Consider the following 21238-nt stretch of genomic DNA (forward strand, 5'->3'; position numbering starts at 1 on the left):
GACTCAATATTATGTCAATTACCTATTGGAGGTGTACCTGTGGATGTATTTCAAGGCCTACCTTCAAACTCAGTGGCTCTTTACTTGACATCATGGGAAAATCAAAAGAAATCAGCCAAGACCTCAGAAAACAAATTGTAGACTCCACAAGTCTGGTTCATCCTTGGGAGCAATTTCCAAACGCCTGAGGTACCACGTTCTTCTGTACAAACAATAGTACGCAGTATAAACACCATGGGACCGGCCCACATCATACCGCTCAGGAAGAGACGTGTTCTGTCTCCTAGAGATGAACGTACTTTGTTGCGAAAAGTGCAAATCAATACCAGAACAACAGCAAAGGACCGTATGAAATGCTGAGGAAACAGGTACAAAAGTATCTATATCCACAGTAAACGAGTCCTATATCACACGCTCAGCAAGGAAGAAGCCATGCTCCAAAACCGCCAAAAAAAAAACAGACTCACGGTTTGCAACTGCACATGGGGACAAAGACCGTACTTTTGGAGAAATGTCTCTGGTCTGATGAAACAAAAATAGAACAGTTTGGCCATAATGACCATAGTTATGTTTGGAGGAAAAAGGGGATGCTTGCAAGCCGAGGAACACCATCCCAACCGTGAAGCACGGGGGTGGCAGCTCATGTTGTGGGGTGCTTTGCTGCAGGAGGGACTGGTGCACTTCACAAAATAAGATGGCATCATGAGGCAGGAAAATATGATGCATATATTGAAGCAACATCTCAAGACATCAGTCAGGAAGTTAAAGCTTGGTCGCAAATGGGTCTTCCAAAAGGACAATGATCCAAGCATACTTCCAAAGTTGTGGCAAAATGGCTTAAGGACAACAAAGTCAAGTATAGGAGTGCCATCACAAAGCCCTGACCAATCCTATAGAATTTTTTGGGCAGAACTGAAAAAGTGTGTGCGAGCAAGGAGGGCTACAAACCTGACTCAGTTTTACCTGCTCTGTCAGGAGGAATGGGACCAAAAATTCACCCATCTTATTGGGGGAAGCTTGGAAAGCTACCCAAAACGTTTGACCCAAGTTAAACAATTTAAAGGCATGCTACCAAATACTCATTGAGTGTATGTAAACTTTGACCCACTGGGAATGTGATGAAAGAAATAAAAGCTAAATAAATATTCTCTCTACTATTATTCGACATTTCACATTCTTAAAATAAAGTGGTGTTCGTAACTGACCTAAAACAGGGAATTTTTACTAGGATAAATGTCAGGAATGTGGAAAAACTGAGTTTAAATGTATTTGGCTAAGGTGTAGTAAACTTCCGACTTCAACTGGTTAAGGTGATATATCACAGATAGAAGACAAACAGATGTAATCGGAGTTGCATTCATTGATACTCATGTACAAGGACCACTCACGATGTTCCCTAGTGGCCTCGCCCAGCAGCCCCCCGAAGGTGATGACAGGGGACATGCAGGCGCAGTAGAGGAACAGGATGGAGGCCAGACACTGCAGGTTTCAACGAGTCCCGGATATCGCTCCAGTAGAACGGGGCCTTCCGCTTTATTATCCATCACCAGGCCTCCAAAGATCCTAGAGGAAGGGAAAAACACAACACATTGCAGCAGGCTAACTGAAGTAGCAGCATTATACTAATGCGGAGAGACACCAGATAACATCTTGTACTTCTGGATTGGTTTTTATACCATATAGGGGACCATAACACATTTGTCGACTCTTTTGGACCTCAACGCCTTCCTCTTGCAGGACCTGCTGACACACTCCAGCCACATGAGGTCTAGCATTGTCTTGCATTAGGAGGAACCCAGGGCCAACTGCACCAGCATATGACTCACAAGGGGTCTGAGGATCTCATCTCGGTACCTAATGGCAGTCAGGCTACCTCTGGCGAGCACATGGAGGGCCCCCCAAAGAAATGCCACCCCACACCATGACTGACCCACCGCCAAACCGGTCATGCTGGAGGATGTTGCAGGCAGCAGAACGTTCTCCACGGCGTCTCCAGACTGTCACGTGCTGTTGAACCTGCTTTCATCTGTGAAGAGCACAGGGCGCCAGTGGCGAATTTGCCAATCTTGGTGTTCTCTAGCAAATTCCAAACGTCCTGCACGGTGTTGGGCTGTAAGCACAACCCCACCTGTGGACGTCGGGCCCTCATACCACCCTCTGGAGTCTGTTTGTGACCGTTTGAGCTGACACATGCACATTTGTGGCCTGCTGGAGGTCATTTTGCAGGGCTCTGGCAGTGCTCCTCCTGCTCCTCCTTGCACAAAGGCGGAGGTAGCGGTCCTGCTGCTGGGTTGTTGCCCTCCTACGGCCTCCTCCCGTCTCCTGATGTACTGGCCTGTCTCCTGGTAGCGCCTCCATGCTCTGGACACTACGCTGACAGACACAGAAACCTTCTTGCCACAGCTCGCATTGATGTGCCATCCTGGATGAGCTGCACTACCTGAGCCACTTGTGTGGGTTGTAGACTCCGTCTCATGCTACCACTAGAGTGAAAGCACCGCCAGCATTCAAAAGTGACCAAAACATCAGCCAGGAAGCATAGGAACTGAGAAGTGGTCTGTGGTCACCACTGCAGACACTCCATTGGGTGTCTGCTAATTGCCTATAATTTCCACCTTTTGTCTATTCCATTTGCACAACAGCATTGCAATTTATTGTCAATCAGTGTTGCTTCCTAAGTGGACAGTTTGATTTCACAGAAGTGTGATTGACTTGGAGTTACATTGTGTTGTTTAAGTGTTCCCTTTATTTTTTTGAGCAGTGTATTTATGTTAGCATCGTAATTGTGCAGTCATAACGATCTATACAACATTAAATCAACCATTCAATATCCGTGGTTATGTGCTGTGCAGTTATGTTCATGACTTGTCACAGTATGTAGGAGTTGTATGCTGTTAATTTTGACTTCATAAACAGTTCAATGTATTGCCTTAAAAATGTTTAATGAATTTCATTTATTTCAAATCAAAGTATATTTGTCACACGCGCCAAATACAACAGGTGAAATGCTTACTTACAAGCCCAATGCAGTTTTAAGAAAACACCTAAAAAAAAACGTAGGAGATATGAAAAACAAATGATATAAGGCAGCAGTGAATAACAATAGTGGGATATATAGGGGGTACCGATTCATAGTCAATGTGCAGGGGCACGGTGTCGAGGTAGTTATCTACATGCAGGTAGGGTTATTAAAGTGGCTATGCATAAAATTGTCGGTAGCCATTTGATTAGCTGTTCAGGAGTCTTATGGCTTGGGGTAGAAGCTGTTTAAGAAGCCTCTTGGACCTAGACTGGCGCTCCGGTACCACTTGCCATACTGTAGCATCTCTCGACAACAACGCCGGATTCCTGCCGTAATCCCTGATTGGAATCTACACTATTCTGATCCTCACAGCTAGCTTGCAGCTAGCGCAGCTGCGCCACTGCCACGAAGCTAGCACCAGTTAGCAAACACAATTCTACAATTCACAACCTCTCTTTCGCCATCGCCATCCGGCTTGGATTCTCTGTCGACACGACCACGTCTGGCTTGCAGACGAATACCCCACCCGCCTGTGCCCTCAACCGGCCTCCGTCTGAGCAGACCCCTCCGTCTGAGCAGACCACCCCCGGCTACTAACTTTAAACGCCGCGTGCTAGCTTAGTGGAGGCCTCCCATGCATCTCTCTCTTGGTGGTCATTTAGGCAGGTTACCTTAGTGTTCTTGGGCACAGGGACTATGGTGGTCTGCTTGAAACATGTTGGTATTACAGACTCAGACAGGGAGAGGTTGAAAATGTCAGTGAAGACACTTGCCAGTTGGTCAGCGCATGCTCGGAGTACACGTCCTGGTAATCTGTCTGGCCCTGCGGCATTGTGAATGTTGACCTGTTTAAAGTTCTTACTCACATCGGCTGCGGAGAGCGTGATCACACAGTCATCTGGACCAGCTGATGATCTCATGCATGCCTCAGTGTTACTTGCCTCGAAGCGAGCATAGAAGTTATTTAGTTCGTCTGGTAGGCTTGTGTTACTGGGCAGCTCGCGGCTGTGCTTCCCTTTGGAGCCTGTAATAGTTTGTAAGCCCTGCCACATCCGACGAGCGTTGGAGCCGGTACGTTTCGATCTTAGTCCTGTATTGACGCTTTGACTATTTGATGATTRGTCGGAGGGCATAGCAGGATTTCTTTTAAGCTGGGTTAGAGTCCCGCTCCTTGAGAGCCGGTAGCTCTGACCTTTAGCTCGGTGCGGATGTTGCCTGTAATCAATGGCTTCTGGTTGGGGTATGTACGTACAGTCACTGTGGGGATGACGTCCTCGATGCACATATTGATAAAGCCAGTGACTGATGTGGTGTACTCCTCAATGCCATCAGCAGAATCCCGGAACATATTCCAGTCTGTGATAGCAAAACAGTACTGTAGTTTAGCATCTGCTTCATCTGACCCCTTTTTTATAGACCGAGTCACTGGTGCTTCCTGCTTAAATTTTTGCTTGTAAGCAGGAAAATAGAGTTATGGTCAGATTTGCTAAATGGAGGGTGTTGGAGAGCTTTGTACGCGTTCCTGTGTGTGGAGTAAAGGTGGTCTAGAATTTTTTTCCCTCTGGGTGCARATTTAATATGCTGATATAAATTTGGTAAAACTGATTTAAGTTTCCCTGCATTAAAGTCACCGGCCACCAGGAACGCCGCCTCTGGGTGAGCATTTTCCTGTTTGCTTATGGCGGAATACAGCTCATTGAGTGTGGTTTTAGTGCCAACTTCGCTCTGTTGTGGTATGTAGACAGCTATGAAAAATACAGATGAAAACTTTAGGTAGAGAGTGTGGTCTACAGCTTATCATGAGATACTCTACCTCAGGTGAGCAAAACWTTGAGACTTCCTTAGARATTGTGCACCAGCTGMGTTTTATCAGAGGCTGTTGTTCTGTCTTGCAGTAAGAGTGTATGACCCACCAGCTGTATGTTCTTTATGTCGTCGTTCAGCCACGACTCGATGAAACATAAGATATTATTACAGTTTTTAATGTCCTGTTGGTAGGATATGTGATTTCAGTTCTTCCCATTTATTTTCCAGCGATTGAACGTTAGCTAGCAAAATGGAAGGCAAGAACAGATTAGCCACTTGTCACCTGATCCTCGCAAGGCACCCGGATCTTTTGCCTTGAAATCTTTTGCCTTATCAACTCTCCTCTATGCGGCAGTTTCCCCAGACACAGATTAAGCCAAGTCCAGGACTAAAAAACAAACTCAAATTGAATCTCCATTGAAAATGCTTTTAAATCTAGAATTAATCTTAATCTGTGCCCCAGGAAACCTCCCCTATGAATTCATATGTCTAACTCACCGTCCGGTTCTCTGCAGCTCGGGCCCAGCTCCGTGGCCTTCATCCTCCTCCAACATCTCCCCAGAGGGTGAGGCCGACCCATTGGGCTGGGAGGGCATCTTCCTCTTCATCTAAAGGTGAGAGAGTCATTATAAGTGTAGCTCAGTTTGTAGAGCATGGAGTTGGCTACGCCAGGGTCGTGGGTTCGATTTCCGCTGGGGCCACCCATACGAAAATGTATGCACGCATGACTAAGTTATTACAGGGCTGACATATCCTCTACTGCCACCAGGAGGCACAGTCATACACATCATCAAAAACATCATGGAAAACTACCATGCAAGCCAGTGTTCTTCAATCCTGGTCCTGGGGCCTACAGGTGGTGCAGTGCAGGCTATATCTCCAACCTAGTATTAACACATCTGATTCAACTAATTATCAAGCCCTTGACTAGTTTAATCAAGTGTGTTAGTGCTAGGCAAAAACAAAAGCCCGCACCCCTTGTGGGTCTCCAGGATCATGATTGAAGAGCACTAAATATGTGACCAATATCTAAAATCAGGCTTAACTTCAGACATATATATATATATATATATATATACATTTTTTTTGTATGGGTTTGTTCATTTTCTGATTATAGGCAAGCTCATTGTCATCTTAGACCCACACCTGCGATGGGACGTTCTTGGGGGGTTCGATTCGTATCGTGGGGTCCCATTCTCCTGGGGGCAGAACTGTCACCTGGTCCAGAAATTCATCTATCCCAGACAGCAGGTCAGTCCGGTCTTTGGCTTTGTACGCCACATCATGGAATATCTACAGAGACATGCAGGAAAGAGTATAGCTTTTAAATGTTGATCTAATTAACTTAAAATGTATCTAATCTGAATGCCACACTTAAGGATCCCCCTAAAGGGAAAACGTTACAGTTATTATATTCAATGCATGTCAGGGGGGGATAAAATTCATGTTTATGAATGAATGTTACTAATCCTGATAAGAATATAAAAMAATAATTGCACAAACAGCATGTAAAACATCTCCCCTCCTCTCACCTCATCTGTCATCAGTGTGGCCATGGATCTGCCAATCTCATGGTACTGAGGGCCTTTCCCGTGTGGACCCAGMAGCAGGAACAGAAATCTGCAGAGGACACAAACCATTTTCACACATTAGACTCAACGCAAATATATGTAGATGGGCAGATATAGGCTAAGACAATGTATTTTAATTGAATCCCAACATAAGTAAGTATATTTGGTGATAGGACATATGACTCCAAATACAAATGGTTTAGGTTACTGTAGGAGAGTAGGTGCAAGAATAAAACCTAGAACCAGCAGGTTAGACAGAGAAAGAGCAGTGAAAGAGTGGGTGTAGAMATGTAGTGTACCTACCTGGTGGGCACGGGCACCTCCGTGAGCCCTGTGATGAGGACGGCGGGAGACAGGCGTACGAAGGCGATGATGGGCTTCTCCAGGAAGTCCACCTCACCTACCAGCACGTTGGACGCCTCYGCGCCCGGAGGAATCTTCTTCATGAAGTTCATGTCCACCTATAGGAGCCGAATGGGACAGAGAGACTTTAGGGAGTAACAACTATATAAGAGAGTGTCTTGATGATTGAAGGCTTGATGATGAGTTGAATCGAGAGTGTTAGTGTTAGGGAAAGAGGTCTGCGCAGGAAATAATTCTTCATCCCGCTCCCGCCCACTGGTTTTCATACTGCGCCCTCTAGCTCTTGCTGACTTCTTGTCCGACTCCCACCCGCTCCCGCAAGAACTGGTCCCGAACCCGACCACAGTCCCGCAATGTTATTTTAGGTGTATGTGATGTAGCTCGCTTTGCAGCCCTGGTCCTAGCAATTTTGCCACCCTAGGCAAGATCAAAATGCACAAAAAATAGGCTAATAGGTTAAAATACAAGAGATTCTCACGTGGCCCATTATATTAGGCTATCGTATTATTGTCCTATATCTTAGATATAAGAAAGATAAGGAAACATGTTTAAAAAAAAAATTTTTTTTTTTTTGGCACGAACAGTCTCCATATACTTCCATTCATTTTTTCAACTGGTACCGGGGGACAACATGCACGTGTTCATGAGAGTCTCGCCTTTCCACAAAGGGGTCATATTAGCGAGTAGCCCAAACTGTTCGGATGCTACAGACAGAAGTTGGCAGATCGGCCGAACTGACTTCAGATGAGTCCCAAGACGCTTGTGGGGATCGTAGAACAAACACCGCTCTAGCTCTGCCACCTTTCACCGCAGATGCGGAAGTGCGACATCGGCGGATTGAGACTCATCCAATGCAAAACAAATCTCTAGCTTAAACTGACAGATTTTATGGGGATTTTTTGTATTATGCTAACTAGAGTTCCGCGGGGGGCGCGGACATCGACTCTAGGGTTTTTTAATACAATAGATAACACATACAAAACAGAAAGACAACTGTTCTAAATAATCTGTGGGGATATACCATACAATATTTTCAGCCCAAAGTTTCAGACCCCCACGCCTATAGCATGAAAAATGCCAACCACACTGCAATGATGTCTGTCGGGACCCGCGGTATGCCAATGGGAATGCAGCTTTATATTGGAAAACACTGGTTTGTTGTATCATTATACAGTATCTACCTGGAGTATCTACCCCCCCCCCATGTCTATTTCTATGGGCACAAGCACTGTTCACAACCCTCTTGCTGGTGGAGATAACATTTTGTAGGTTTAAATCTTATTTCCTGCAATTCAACACATTTTCTCATGGGGTGCAGAGAAGATTTAGCAGTTTTTAAGCAATTTATTTGCAATTCTATACATTTTGCCATGTTTAATGTGTATTCATGTGATATTTGAGTGACTCGAACATGGGCTAAAAAAAAGAGCTAAAAAAAAAAAGTTAGCTGACATGGGCTAGTTGATCTGGACATTTCTGACAAGTTATAAAAAGCCCTCTGAGGTATGCAATGACTGACATGGCAAGAGGAATACTGATGATGCACTACCCAATTTCCAAATTTCAAGACTAAGTTGAACACCGCACTGAGTTCCCCTAGGGGGCGCACCCAAAAGTTTGGGAACCACTGGCGTAGAGGGAGAATATAAGGGCAGTACAGAGCAATGGAGTTCCTTTCGTCACAAGGTCGTTTGCTTGAACTATTTAAGAGAGCTGGGAAACCTTGCCCACTGAGATGGGTCATATCTGCATCTCTCTCTTTTCAAAAACACACACACTATGTCTCCCTCTCTTGATTAGACTCCCGCAGTAAGAGGTTGCTTCTTGGCATACACATGAAAGCTGGTTTGAAGCTGATGACTCCTCATGGCCGCCAGCCTACTTATTACATGGATGAAAGAGTCGTAAGGTGATATAATGAGGGAGAGCTCACTGAACCAAACCCAGTTATTGAATTAAAACACCATACAGTTAACTTTGAGACTGGTTCTTGGTTCTACAAGGCAGGTGATGTTTATTATGCCCAGAGAGTAAGGGCTGTGGATTGATGATGGTTGTCTTGGTCCTCTGGATGAATGTGGCTGATGATCAAATCAAATTTTATTGGTCACATACACATATTTAGCAGATGTTTTTGRGGGTGTAGCGAAACACTTGTGATGTAGCGAAATGCTTGTTGGAAGGTTTCTTAGGAGCTAGAAGCAGAACTGCCATCTGTTTCTTTGCCCAGGAGCAGGGGTTACCTTGCTGAAGTCCACACTGCTCTTATCTTTACTGACCCCAGCTTTGGAGGGCCTCCTGTCTCCGGCCTTGCTGCTGCTATCCAGGTTACTGGGGACAGAGTGCGTGGATATCAGTGGCCCTGAAACGACAAACAGACAGGGGAGTGGCAGAAGAGTGTTAGCAATGTCAGCTCTGGAGCACCGAGGCACCTGCTGCTCAATGCATTCTCGTGGATACTGAGATTAGAATGCCTACTTTTGCTAATATTGTGTTTTTCATATATCACTCATATGCAGACAATTTGCAAAGCATCAAAACACAATACCGGTTCTCATATTTAAAATTTGAGAAGCCTTGATCTATACAAAAATGATGCAGCCATACTCTGATCAATTAATTACAATTATTTTCTATAGGTTCTATTGTATAGGCCCAGACTACCAATGCATACTGCTAAATAGTATTTGATACAGAGTTCAATTTATACGATCTCAAAAGACCTTAATTAATTGACAYCATAATGAAACTTCATTATGGCCTGCAGTGATAAYGGTTCAAGAAATTGCACCTAAACTTCAATGCGCCCTATAGCCATGTGAGGTGAGCCGTACACAGGAAACGCCAGCACTTCAGCGAGGGAGACGTGCATTGAGGAAAGAACCACAGAAATGAATGAACTGTAACATAGCGACACCACACACTCCACTCCCTCGGTCTCAGTCACCTAGAACGTAGAGGAATGTTCAAATGAATATGAATGGGTGACAGTTTCCTCCTTGTGGTCATCCTTGACCTGTGACCTATTCTAACTCGGCCGTGCGGGCAATGAGGCAGCCATGTTGGGACGAACAGAAGCGCTATTGCTCACATTCCCTACAAAGCCCCTGGGAGTGACAGGGATTAGTGGAGATTGCATCCGGAAGCTTAAACCCGGAATGCGCGCTCCATGCTGGACCTCCGGCCATGCTCTATATGTACAGTAAACGAGTTTGACTAATCAAATCACATCATTCCAAAACCAGGGGCACACTGAGGACAAACACTACTGACTCTGATCATTTGTCTTCATCTGCATACCAAGAGCTGACACTACATGTTAAGTGTGGTACTGTGACATGAGTGCTGCCGTGGCATTAGACAGTTCTTACTAAAGAATCCGGCAGTCAAAAGGTGAGCAGGTCTACTGTATATATAMTTGCAGCCAAATATATTGGCACCCTTGCACTTTTCTTAATAAATGTTTACAAAAATACAATTTGTTCTGCAATGTTGAAAATCCAATAACAAAAGGTGTYGAGACCAAATGTCATTTTCAATTTCAACTTATTTCATATGAAATAGGGAATTATTTAAGAAAAGTGCAAGGCTGCCAATKTATTTAGTCCGCAACTGTATATAAGCCTTGGTAGGAAGACTGATGATGCTCTGACTCCCCTGATGCAGATACAGTGTCGATTGCAGTTATAACTCTCAGGGTCAATTATGTTGTTAGRGGACACTAACGGTGAAGAATAGCCTAAAGTGACCCCAGGGCCTGATCAGGAATGAGCAGCTGCATTCATCGTGTGTGGGATGCAATGAAGGCATTTGACGCTTTATTGAATCTACAATAACTCTCTATAGCCTGCCATTAGGGAGAGGTGGTTTACCAAGCAATTTTGTCGGTCAGATAGCTGGTTTGGGTGTTATAAGGTTTAGCCTAATAGTTCCTACAAATCATCCTACACTTCCTGTCTACGCGAGCATGGGATTCAAACTCAAATGAACGATACTCAGAACGAGGTGAAGTAAGTGTCTAGTACTTGGTATCTTGGCAACTGTTGTCAAACATGGGATTCAAACTTCACTCGAGCGATACTCACAACGTGGTCAAGTACAGTGTATAGTTTCTTGGCAAACGRTGTCTCCTAGACAGAAGTAATGGAAGATTACAGAACCACACTAGTACCTATAATAAGACAACCAGTTGCCCATCTTAAATCATGTTTCCCTCCAAACTAGAAGTCTCTAGTTCTCATGACCCAACCTTCCAGGTTCAGCTCTCTCCTACACACACTGCTATAAATACAGGGGCTAAATACTATCCAGGTCCGGGGAGAACAAAAAGTCACTGTGGATGTCACTGGGACTGAGAGAGTTACGTGCCAACGTTAAAACCCTCCCACCACAACCCCTCTCTATGGTTTTATATTTAGCATGCTGTTTGCACACGTACTGTAGGCGTCCCTTGCTAGACTCTTTATGGGGATAACGTCTGAGACGTGTGTGTTTATACTCAGGAATTATGGAGGAGACGCCAAACGATGCTGCTCTGGAAAAATACAAGATATTTGAAGTTGTTTAAGTCTGTCCTGGTTGTACAGTATATTCACAATGGAACAGTCATGGAGAGAAGTGACAGTAACTGGAAAAATAACCCAGAATATGAGACCTGTCGACTCATCTCTTACACTGACTAGACAGGCCTCAAGGGCTGGAAAACTTGCAGTCGATTAAACGCCTTCAGGTTATCATTTTAGGACTGAATGAATAAAAAAAGGTTTGCAATGAAAAAGTGGACAAAGAAATCATCACCGAACCAGAGTGAAAGGTGAACTTTTTTTCTCACTGGCCCAAACATAATTTCTACTGGCCCGAACATGGTGTAGTTAAAATGCATTGGGGTCATACAGGGCCTATAGGTTGGCATGCGTTCTCTCTATGTTTAGCTAGTAATAGGCTACATTTGGTTATTATGGGATGTATTAAAAAGCTGTGGAATAGAATCTAGCAATATCCTTATTTAGAATTGCATTGTATTAATTGCATTTACTTTTGTTTCTAAAGTATGTTATTTTGAGAAGATCTAAGAATAGGACGCTTCCCCATTACGACAACTGCCTTTCAAAAGAGAAGATATTAATCTGGCTAAAGTAGGCTAGCCAAGATGAATGCCAGGTGTCTTTTAATCAACACTAGCCAGCATATTGCTAGTACTATATGTTCACTATTGAAGGTTTACTTTTATAAATACATTTTCCTAAAGGAAATGGATTGGTGAGCGCTTCTTTTTATTCTGGACAGCTCACGTGTGAACGCATCAGCTTACAGTATGTACTGCTCGAGAAGTTGACGCGCGAGGAGTGTGGTTGAATGAATGGCCAATCATATTGCTCAAATATAAAAATAGCATGACTTTTCCACGTGTAGTCTTCAAATGGTTTTCAAGACAGCGACAGAGCAGATAATCTTGGTTAACCCCAAATTAAAGTTTCATGTAGCAAGCTGCTCGATTCTGGGTCCATACGTGTTGAGAGAAGAGATGAAGAGATGCTAGAACGAGGAGCGGAACCAGAACGAGGAGCAGAACCCGCTCTCTTTGCAAGTTATGGGGCCGAAGATCCCCTCCCATTCCCGAAATTCGAAAGATGCTTACACCTGCGAAATCGTGATATGTCCAAATAACCAGCTACAAAAAAACAAACACCAGAACTACTGCTGCTCTCTATCCCACGCATCCCATTCCTTCCCAAGAGATTCTACGGTACCAGCAGGTAAATGTCAAACTGGAATGCCAAAATGCACAGAGAAGTTACTGGCCCAACACACGATGCCCCGGGACAGCGGGCCATCGTCAATGTCGGACACTGCAGAACTATGGTATGGTAAATGATAAAACACAATTACCATTCTCGAAAAGAGCCATGCACACACACTGAGCAAAGAGAAGTGGAGGGACCAAGCCAAGCAAGGTGAGGGTAGTGTGGAAGGGCTGGATGAAGAAAGGTGGAGATAGAGAGAAAGGAAAGTGAACAATAAATAGTCTAGGAATGGAGCGAGATATGAGAGAAACGGAGAGTGCAGAAAGATGTTTTGATAGAGAAACAGAGGTATGCAAGAATGGAATGAGGTAGAGAAAAATCGAGTGAGGTGGAGAGAGAGAGAGCTGTGTGAGGTCTTGTTGAGTCAATAGAGGGGTATAAAAAGTGAACATTGCTGGTGGTTGATAATAGATTTATGGTAGGGTAGAGAAGGAGGGCACAGCCAGCATGCTGGTGCTAGTGTTCTCTGTTCAAGCCGTGACTCACACTGGCAGGCTACACAGATATTTGCCTTCTAAGGGCAGCTGCTGGAGCCCTRTAGTSTGCAGCGACGGTTGCRGAMRGGWATACGCCTCCTCATCCTTRGTAATGMCGGTGGGTGGCGACTCGTCGTCCTCAGGCGGTGACACCACCACCTCCGGGATGYCCTGGSGGACCGGYGCGGGGCCAGYYGCGCGGGGAGGGTRTGGGGAGCGGCGGGGAGTAGGGGGSGTGTTCGGAGGGAGTGTCTGTTCTGCGGGGAGGAGGAGGAGCGTGTTCTGGGGGGTGGTGAGGGGCGAAGGTCCGGTGGAGGGCCCCCCGGCGGAGGTGGAGGAGGAGTTTGGCAGGAGGAGGTTGAGGAGGATAGAGATCCGGGACTCTCGCCTCTGGGACAGGTTGGAGACGGAGGCCCCCGGCTTCAGGGAGTGACGGGAGGCGGAGAGGCCCTCCCCTGGAGTTGCGGGAAGACACAACAACAAAGAAGAGAAAAGAGGGAGAGAAGAACGGGAGGAGGGAGGAAAAGGGGGGGGGGTGGTAAAAGGAGGAACATATGAGGGAGAATGTCATCAGAGAGGTGGTTTTAGGGGTGCATTCTCTGGGGGCAGAGAGAGAAGGTGGTGGGAGCTTGGGAGGAGTGTGGTTAGAGAGAGACAGAGGCGTCGAGAGGTTCTTGCAGGGGAAAGGTGAGGTGTCCACAACAGACCAATAGGCTTGTCCACTCAACAATCACACAGTGACAGACTGAGGGGGAGCATTTTGGGTAGAGAGATGCTTGCAAGCAGGAGAAGAGGTGTGGGCTGGTTAGCATAGTGTCAGGGTACAGTATATTGTGCATACAAATACAGAACCACACACAAACCAGACATATTTCATATCTGTCCAAGCCGTGCAATAATTGATTGTGTAGCACATTAATATATGACATTTCACACGTATTTTATACCCAGGCAACATTGCATTCAATGCATTCAATAGAACAACATGTGACAGTAGGACAGAGACCATTACAACTGTAGCACGGGCTCGTTATTTCAGTCACATAAAATAGTCACACACCATACTCATCGTACACATCACACCCTCAGGTCATGCTCAGCAAACGAAACATTTCGAACTGCAAGAAGAGCATCACCCCGACCATTCCGACATAGAGTAGAAGCCATTGTTAATTCTGAGGCCAAACCCTGAGCCAGGCCAGCCACACGCACCATCCGCACTCAGATGTATCTTTTACCGTGGGGGGGAAGGGGTAGTAGTTGTCTCTATGAGGCTTATGTCCTCATTGTAGCATCTACTCACATCACTAGTTTGACACCTCCTGAACAGCCATGGTGGATTTGGTCTTGTGTGGCTCAGTTGGTAAGACCACGGCGCTAGCAACGCCAGGGTCGTGGGTTGGAATCCCGCTGGGGCCACACATACTAAAATGTATGCACTCACTGTACTGTCAGTCACTCAATAAAAGCGTCTGCTAAATGGCAAACATCACATACATGATTGTTGTGGTCATATGTACGAGATGCTGTCAGCTTTCCTTTTTTGGAATTACCAAGGATTACAAAGATTATTTCAACGCCCTTCGAGGATGAGGAAAAAGAAATGGAGTGTGCGCGGCGCAGGGGATCTCACCATTTCTCTCAAGCAAGAACGGGTCTGAATGTTTCTTGCCTATGTCTGCGATTGAGCGCACCAGCGGGATGCGGTTGCTGAGCTTCCTCTCGTTCTGGTGGTGGTGTCTCTTCAACATGGCCTCACGCACCTTCTGACGCAGCTCCTCCTTCAGCTGGCCAGACGCCACCATGCTGTCAATCAACATGTCTGGACACACATGTGAACACACACACAGAAACGGGCACATTGTATTGCCTTGTATTGTTGTATTGTTGTTAACTTGGAGGTTTACACCATTGGCACGCACACACACACACACTTGCAAATGAGCTTGCATACACACACACACACAGAGAGATCAATTCAATTTCACCTTATTCAACCAACTTTTTATCATTGTTTATCATTGTTTACCTCTGGTGCACACACAAATCTAGCTAATCCTATAGCATGCAAATGTGTACACACTAARGTCTTCTGTACCTGCAATCTCCTCGATACAGGTGGCCCTCATGTCCAGCATGACAGTGCCGTTGAGGATGCAGCTCCTCAGCTCAAACAGGCTGTGTAGAGACAGGGTGGCCACGTAGGGCTTGCTCCAACGCTCCCCTCCATCTTCCACGTCCTCCTCAAACTTCAACCACCTACACAACACACACACACACACCAATATGGCTTCGATACTCATACTTCCATTTCCCAAACGCTGTCTAAGAACAACTTGAGCAGAAGACAGACATATTGCCTTGCCTGGAGGTGTTCACTTGTGAGAGGTAATGGAAAACCTTTTATTCCGTTTTTTAGGCTTTTAACTCGTTTTTTTAAGATCGGTAAATTGCTGTGTATTTGTGTCTGAGCCCGTGAGCGTAGGCTGACAATGTCTGGGATGGTGATGGTGCCATGGCTATGGAGGATGACTAAGATAGACTCACAGTCAGACCTGTAGGCAGTAGAGCTCTGTCAATCTTACCCATTAATCACACATTCACATACAAGACACGTAACCATTCCCCAACAGTCTAGCAGCAGTACAGTTTTAGCTTTTAAAAAGTTAGTTCCCCTGAATCTTTTACCACATTCTAGGAGACTACTTCAAAATTAGTTAAAGTCATCAACGTTTCAGGGAAAACCTACGGCACCAATAAAGTGCTGTTGAGTCTAGACCTGAATGAACAAAGAATGGCATATTAACACGGCCTCTCTAAAGTCACATGGACCCTGGAGTATAGAGTCTGGAACCTGGGCTGGGCTGTGACCTACCTGGCGGTCTCCTTCCACTCAGTGGCGCTCCCATCCCTGAAAGAGAGCTCGTCCAACTCGGTGAACAGGTCATGGGGGACGTGCTCCACATCATCATCCTCGGTACCCAGGATGAACTGCACCCGCTGGGAGGGTGTGTCTAGATGGATGGGGGAGGCAGGGAGAGATGACAGGAGATATAGAGATGAGGAGAGTGTGGGAAGAACGGGAGCCAAAGCTTAGCTTCTGAATGGAGTGCTGTGAATTCCTCTGCATTACAAAGAGTGGAATAATTAAATGTGGTGTGGTGGGAGTAGAAAAAGGTAAATGTGAAAGAACAGAGCCAGAACTCAAGTCTGAGTGAATCAGCAAAACAATAACGTCAGAATTGCTCCCTTGTTTCTGGTTTCACCAGCTGGATTCAGCAACTGATATTTTTGAATTCGGTTGTCATATTGACAGGTTTGCTTGCAACAAACTACTTATGACACAAGGTGAGACCCAGATGCAGACACAAGAGGCAGATGGTTGTCTTACAATATGTATGAATCCAATAGGGGAAGGCAAGAGAATGGTCGTGGACAGGCAAAAGGGTCAAAACCAGWRCAGAGTCCAAAAGGTACCGAAGGGCAGGCAGAATCAAGGTCAGGGCAGGCAGGCGGGAAAGTAGTCCAGATTCAGGCAGGGGTCAAAACAGGTAGGACGATCAGAAAGAGAATAGCAWAAGGAGTACAGGAAAAACACACTGGTTGACTTGACTAACATACAAGACAAACTGGCACAGAAAGACAGGAAACACAGGGATAAATACACTGGGGAAAATAAGCGACACCTGGAGGGGGTGGAGACAATCACAAGGACAGGTGAAACAGATCAGGCCGTGACACTACTTAGCTAGCTTCTAGCCTAGTGTTTGATATGCAATCCGGTTTCCTCGTATTTAATAGTGTTGAGTGTCCTGACAAGAACGCAAACTTTTCTAGCAATAACAGGTGAAAATGGGGCATAATCAAACATTTGGATGTATCCAAATGACTGAGGAAGCGGCGCAGGTACAGAGGACAAAGAGCCGGACGCCTGGTCAGGACCCGAAAAAGGCGAGTGGGAAAGCTGGCGTTACCGTCAATACTACTCGCCAATGTGCAATCATTGGACAATAAAGTAGACGAGGTACGATCACAAATATCCTACCAATGGGACATCAAAAACTGTAATATCCTATGTTTCACGGAATCGTGGCTAAATGACGACTTGGATATTCAGCTAGCGCGATACACGCTGCACCGCCAAGATAGAACAGCACACTCCGGTAAGACGAGGGGGGGCGGTCTGTGCATATTTGTAAACAACAGCTGGTGCACGAAATCTAAGGAAGTCTCTAGATTTTGCTCGCCTGAAGTAGAGTATATTGTGATAAATTGCAGGCCACACTATTGCCTAGAGTTTTCAGCTATACTTTCATGGCTGTTTATTTACCACCACAGACAGATGCTGGCACTAAGACCACACTCAGTCAGCTGTATGAGGAAATAAGCAAACAGGAAACCACTCACCCAGAGGCGGCGCTCATAGTGGCCGGAGACTTTAATGCAGGGAAACTTATAAATCAGTTCTACCAAATTTCCATCAACATGTTAAATGTGCAACCAGAGGGAAAACAATTCTAGATCACRTGTACTCCACACACAGAGACGCGTACAAAGCTCTCCCTCGCCCTCCATTTGGTAAATCCGACCACAACTCTACCCTCCTGAATCCTGCTTACAAGCAAAAATTTAAGCAGGAAGCACCAGTGACTCGGTCTATAAAAAAGAGGTCAGATGAAGCAGATGCTAAACTACAGGACTGTTTTGCTATCACAGACTGGAACATGTTCCAGGATTCTTCCGAAGGCATTCCGAGTACACCACATCAGTCACTGGCTTTATCAATAAGTGCATCGAGGAAGTCGTCCCCACAGTGACTGTACGTACATACCCCAACCAGAAGCCATGGATTACAGGCAACATTCGCTCTGAGCTAAAGGGTAGATCTGCCGCTTTCAAGGTGCGGGACTAGCAAGAAATCCTGCTATGCCATGCGACGAACCATCAAACAGGCAAAACGTCAATACAGGGCTAAGATTGAATCATACTACACCGGCTCCGACGTTCGTCTTATGTGGCAGGGCATGCAAACTATTACAGACTACAAAGGGAAGCACAGCCGCGAGCTGCCCAGCGACACGAGCCTACCAGAGCTAAATCACTTCTATGCTCGCTTCGAGGCAAGCAACACTGAGGCATGCATGAGATCATCTGCTGTTCCAGGCGACTGTGTGATCATGCTCTCCGTAGCCGACGTGAGTAAGACCTTTAAACAGGTCAACATACACAAGGCTGCGAGGCCAGACGGATTACCAGGACGTGTGCTCCGGGCATGTGCTGACCAACTGGCAGGTGTCTTCACTGACATTTTCAACATGTCCCTGATTGAGTCTGTAATACCAACATGCTTCAAGCAGACCACCATAGTCCCTGTGCCCAAGAACACAAAGGCAATCTGCCTAAATGACTACTGACCCGTAGCACTCACGTCTGTAGCCATGAAGTGCTTTGAAAGGTTGGTAATGGCTCACATCAACACCATTATCCCAGAAACCCTAGACCCACTCCAATTTGCATACCGCCCCAACAGATCCACAGATTATGTAATCTCTATTGCACTCCATACGGCCCTTTCCCACCTGGACAAAATTAACACTTACGTGAGAATGCTATTCATTGACTACAGCTCAGCGTTCAACACCATAGTACCCTCAAAAATCATCACTAAGCTAAGGATACTGGGATTAAACACCTCCCTCTTCAACTGGATCCTGGACTTCCTGATGGGCCGCCCCCAGGTGGTGAGGGTAGGTAGCAACACATCTGCCACGCTGATCCTCAACACTGGAGCTCCCCAGGGGTGCGTGCCCAGTCCCCTCCTGTACTCCCTGTTCACCCACGACTGCATGGCAATCACGACTCCAACACCATCATTAAGTTTGCAGACGACACAACAGTGGTAGGCCTGATCACCGAGACAGCCTATAGGGAGGAAGTCAGAGACCTGGCCGGGTGGTGCCAGAATAACAACCTATCCCTCAACGTAACCAAGACTAAGGAGATTATTGTGGACTACAGGAAAAGGAGGACCGAGCACGCCCCCATTCTCATCGATGGGGCTATAGTGGAGCAGGTTGAGAGCTTCAAGTTCCTTGGTGTCCACATCAACAACAAACTAGAATGGTCCAAACACACCAAGACAGTCGTGAAGAGGGCACGACAAAGCCTATTCCCCCTCAGGAAACTAAATATTTTGCATGGGTCCTGAGATCCTCAAAAGGTTCTATTGCTGCAACATCGAGAGCATCCTGACTGGTTGCATCACTGCCTGGTACGGCAACTGCTCGGCCTCTGACCGCAGCCATAAGAAGTTAACCATATCTACATGTACATACTACCTCAATCAGCCTGACTAACCGGTGTCTGAATGTAGCCTCGCTACTTTTATAGCCTCGCTACTGTATATAGCCTGTCTTTTTTACTGTTGTTTTATTTCTTTACCTATCTATTGCTCACCTAATACCTTTTTTGCACTATAGGTTAGAGCCTGTAAGTAAGCATTTCACTGTAAGGTCTACTACACCTGTTGTATTCAGCGCACGTGACAAATAAACTTTGATTTGAGATTTGATTTAGAAAACAGCTTAAACAAACGCAAATGCAGCTACTTTGCTGTTATTCTGGCTGCAGAGGTAGTGACTGTGTTAGCTGTAGCTAGTTGGCTAGCTAGCAAGCAAGGGATAAGAACGGAACATATAGAACGAACAACTGGACTGTGTCCATATACACTATATATACAAATTAGGGGATTCAGTGATTCCAGTCACACCCGTTGCTGACAAGTGTATCAAATCGAGCATACAGCCATGCAATCGCCATAGACAAATATTGGCAGTAGTACTGAGCTCAGTGACTTTAAATGTGGCACGGTCATAGGGTGCCACCTTTCCAACAAGTCAGTTCATCAAATTTCTGCCCTGCTAGAGCTGCCCTGTCAACTGTAAGTGCTGTTATTGTGAAGTGGAAACATCTAGGAACAACAACGACTCAGCCGCGAAGTGGTAGGCCACACAAGCTCACAGAATAGGATCGGCGAGTGCTGAAGCGTAAAAACCGTCTGTCCTAGGTTCCAAACTGCCTCTGGAAGCAACATCAGCACAAGAACTTCGTTGGTAGCTTCATGAAATCAGTTTCCATGGCCGAGCAGCCTCACACAAGCTTAAGATCACCATGTGCAATGCCAAGCGTCGGCTGGAGTGGTGTAAAGCCCAACGCCATTTGAAGCTGGAGCAATGGAAACACGTTCTTTGGAGTGATGAATCACGCTTCACCAGCTGGCAGTCCGACGGACAAATCTGGGTTTGGCAGATGCCAGGAGAACGCTACCTGCCTGAAAGCATAGTACCAACTGTAAAGTATGATGGAGGAGGAAAAATAGACTGGGGCTGTTTTTCATGGTTAGGTCTAGTTCCCTTAGTTCCAGTGAAGGGAAATCTTAACGCTACAGCATAAATTAACATTCTAGACGATTATGTGCTTCCAACTTTGTTGCAACAGTTTGGGGAAGGCCCTTTCCTCAGCATGACAATGCCCCTGTGCATAAAGTGAGGTACATACAGAAATGGTTTGCCGAGATCGGTGTGGAAAAACTTGACTGGCCTGCACAGAGCCCTGACCTCAACCCCAACAACCACCTTAAGGATGAGTTGGAACGCAGACTGCGAGCCAGGCCAAATCACCAGCATCAGTGCCCGACCTCCCTAATGCTCTTGTGGCTAAATGGAAGACATTCCCTGCAGCAATGTTCCAACTAGTGGGAAGCCTTCCCAGAAGAGTGGAGGCTGTAATAGCTGCAAAGGGGGAACACATTGATATTAAGCCTATGATTTTGGAATGAGATGAGCAGGTGTCCACATATTTTTTGTTATATTTTTTGTTATTTTTTGTTATGTAGTGTACAGTGCATTAGAAAAAAATTCAGACCCTTTGAATTCTACCACTTTTTGTTATGTTACAGCCTTACTCTGAAATGGATTAAATAAATACAAAATCTCATCAATCTACAAACAATACCCGATAATGACAAAGCGAAAAACAGGTTTTTAGAAATGTTTGCAAATGTATAAAATAAAAAACTGAAATACCTTATTAACATGCGTATTCAGACCCTTTGCAATGACACTCGAAATTGAGCTCAGGTGCATCCTGTTTCCATTGATCATCCATGAGATGTTTCTACAACTTGATTAGAGTCCA

At 45.6% G+C, this 21238-nt stretch overlaps 1 pseudogene; it reads right to left on the reverse strand.

The window, feature by feature from the left end:
- LOC111955865 (sodium bicarbonate cotransporter 3-like) overlaps positions 1 to 21238 on the reverse strand; it is a 48543-nt pseudogene that overhangs the window by 19069 nt on the left and 8236 nt on the right.

The sequence above is a fragment of the Salvelinus sp. IW2-2015 genome, linkage group LG31 (genome assembly GCF_002910315.2).
Source record: "Salvelinus sp. IW2-2015 linkage group LG31, ASM291031v2, whole genome shotgun sequence".
NCBI lineage: Eukaryota > Metazoa > Chordata > Actinopteri > Salmoniformes > Salmonidae > Salvelinus > Salvelinus sp. IW2-2015.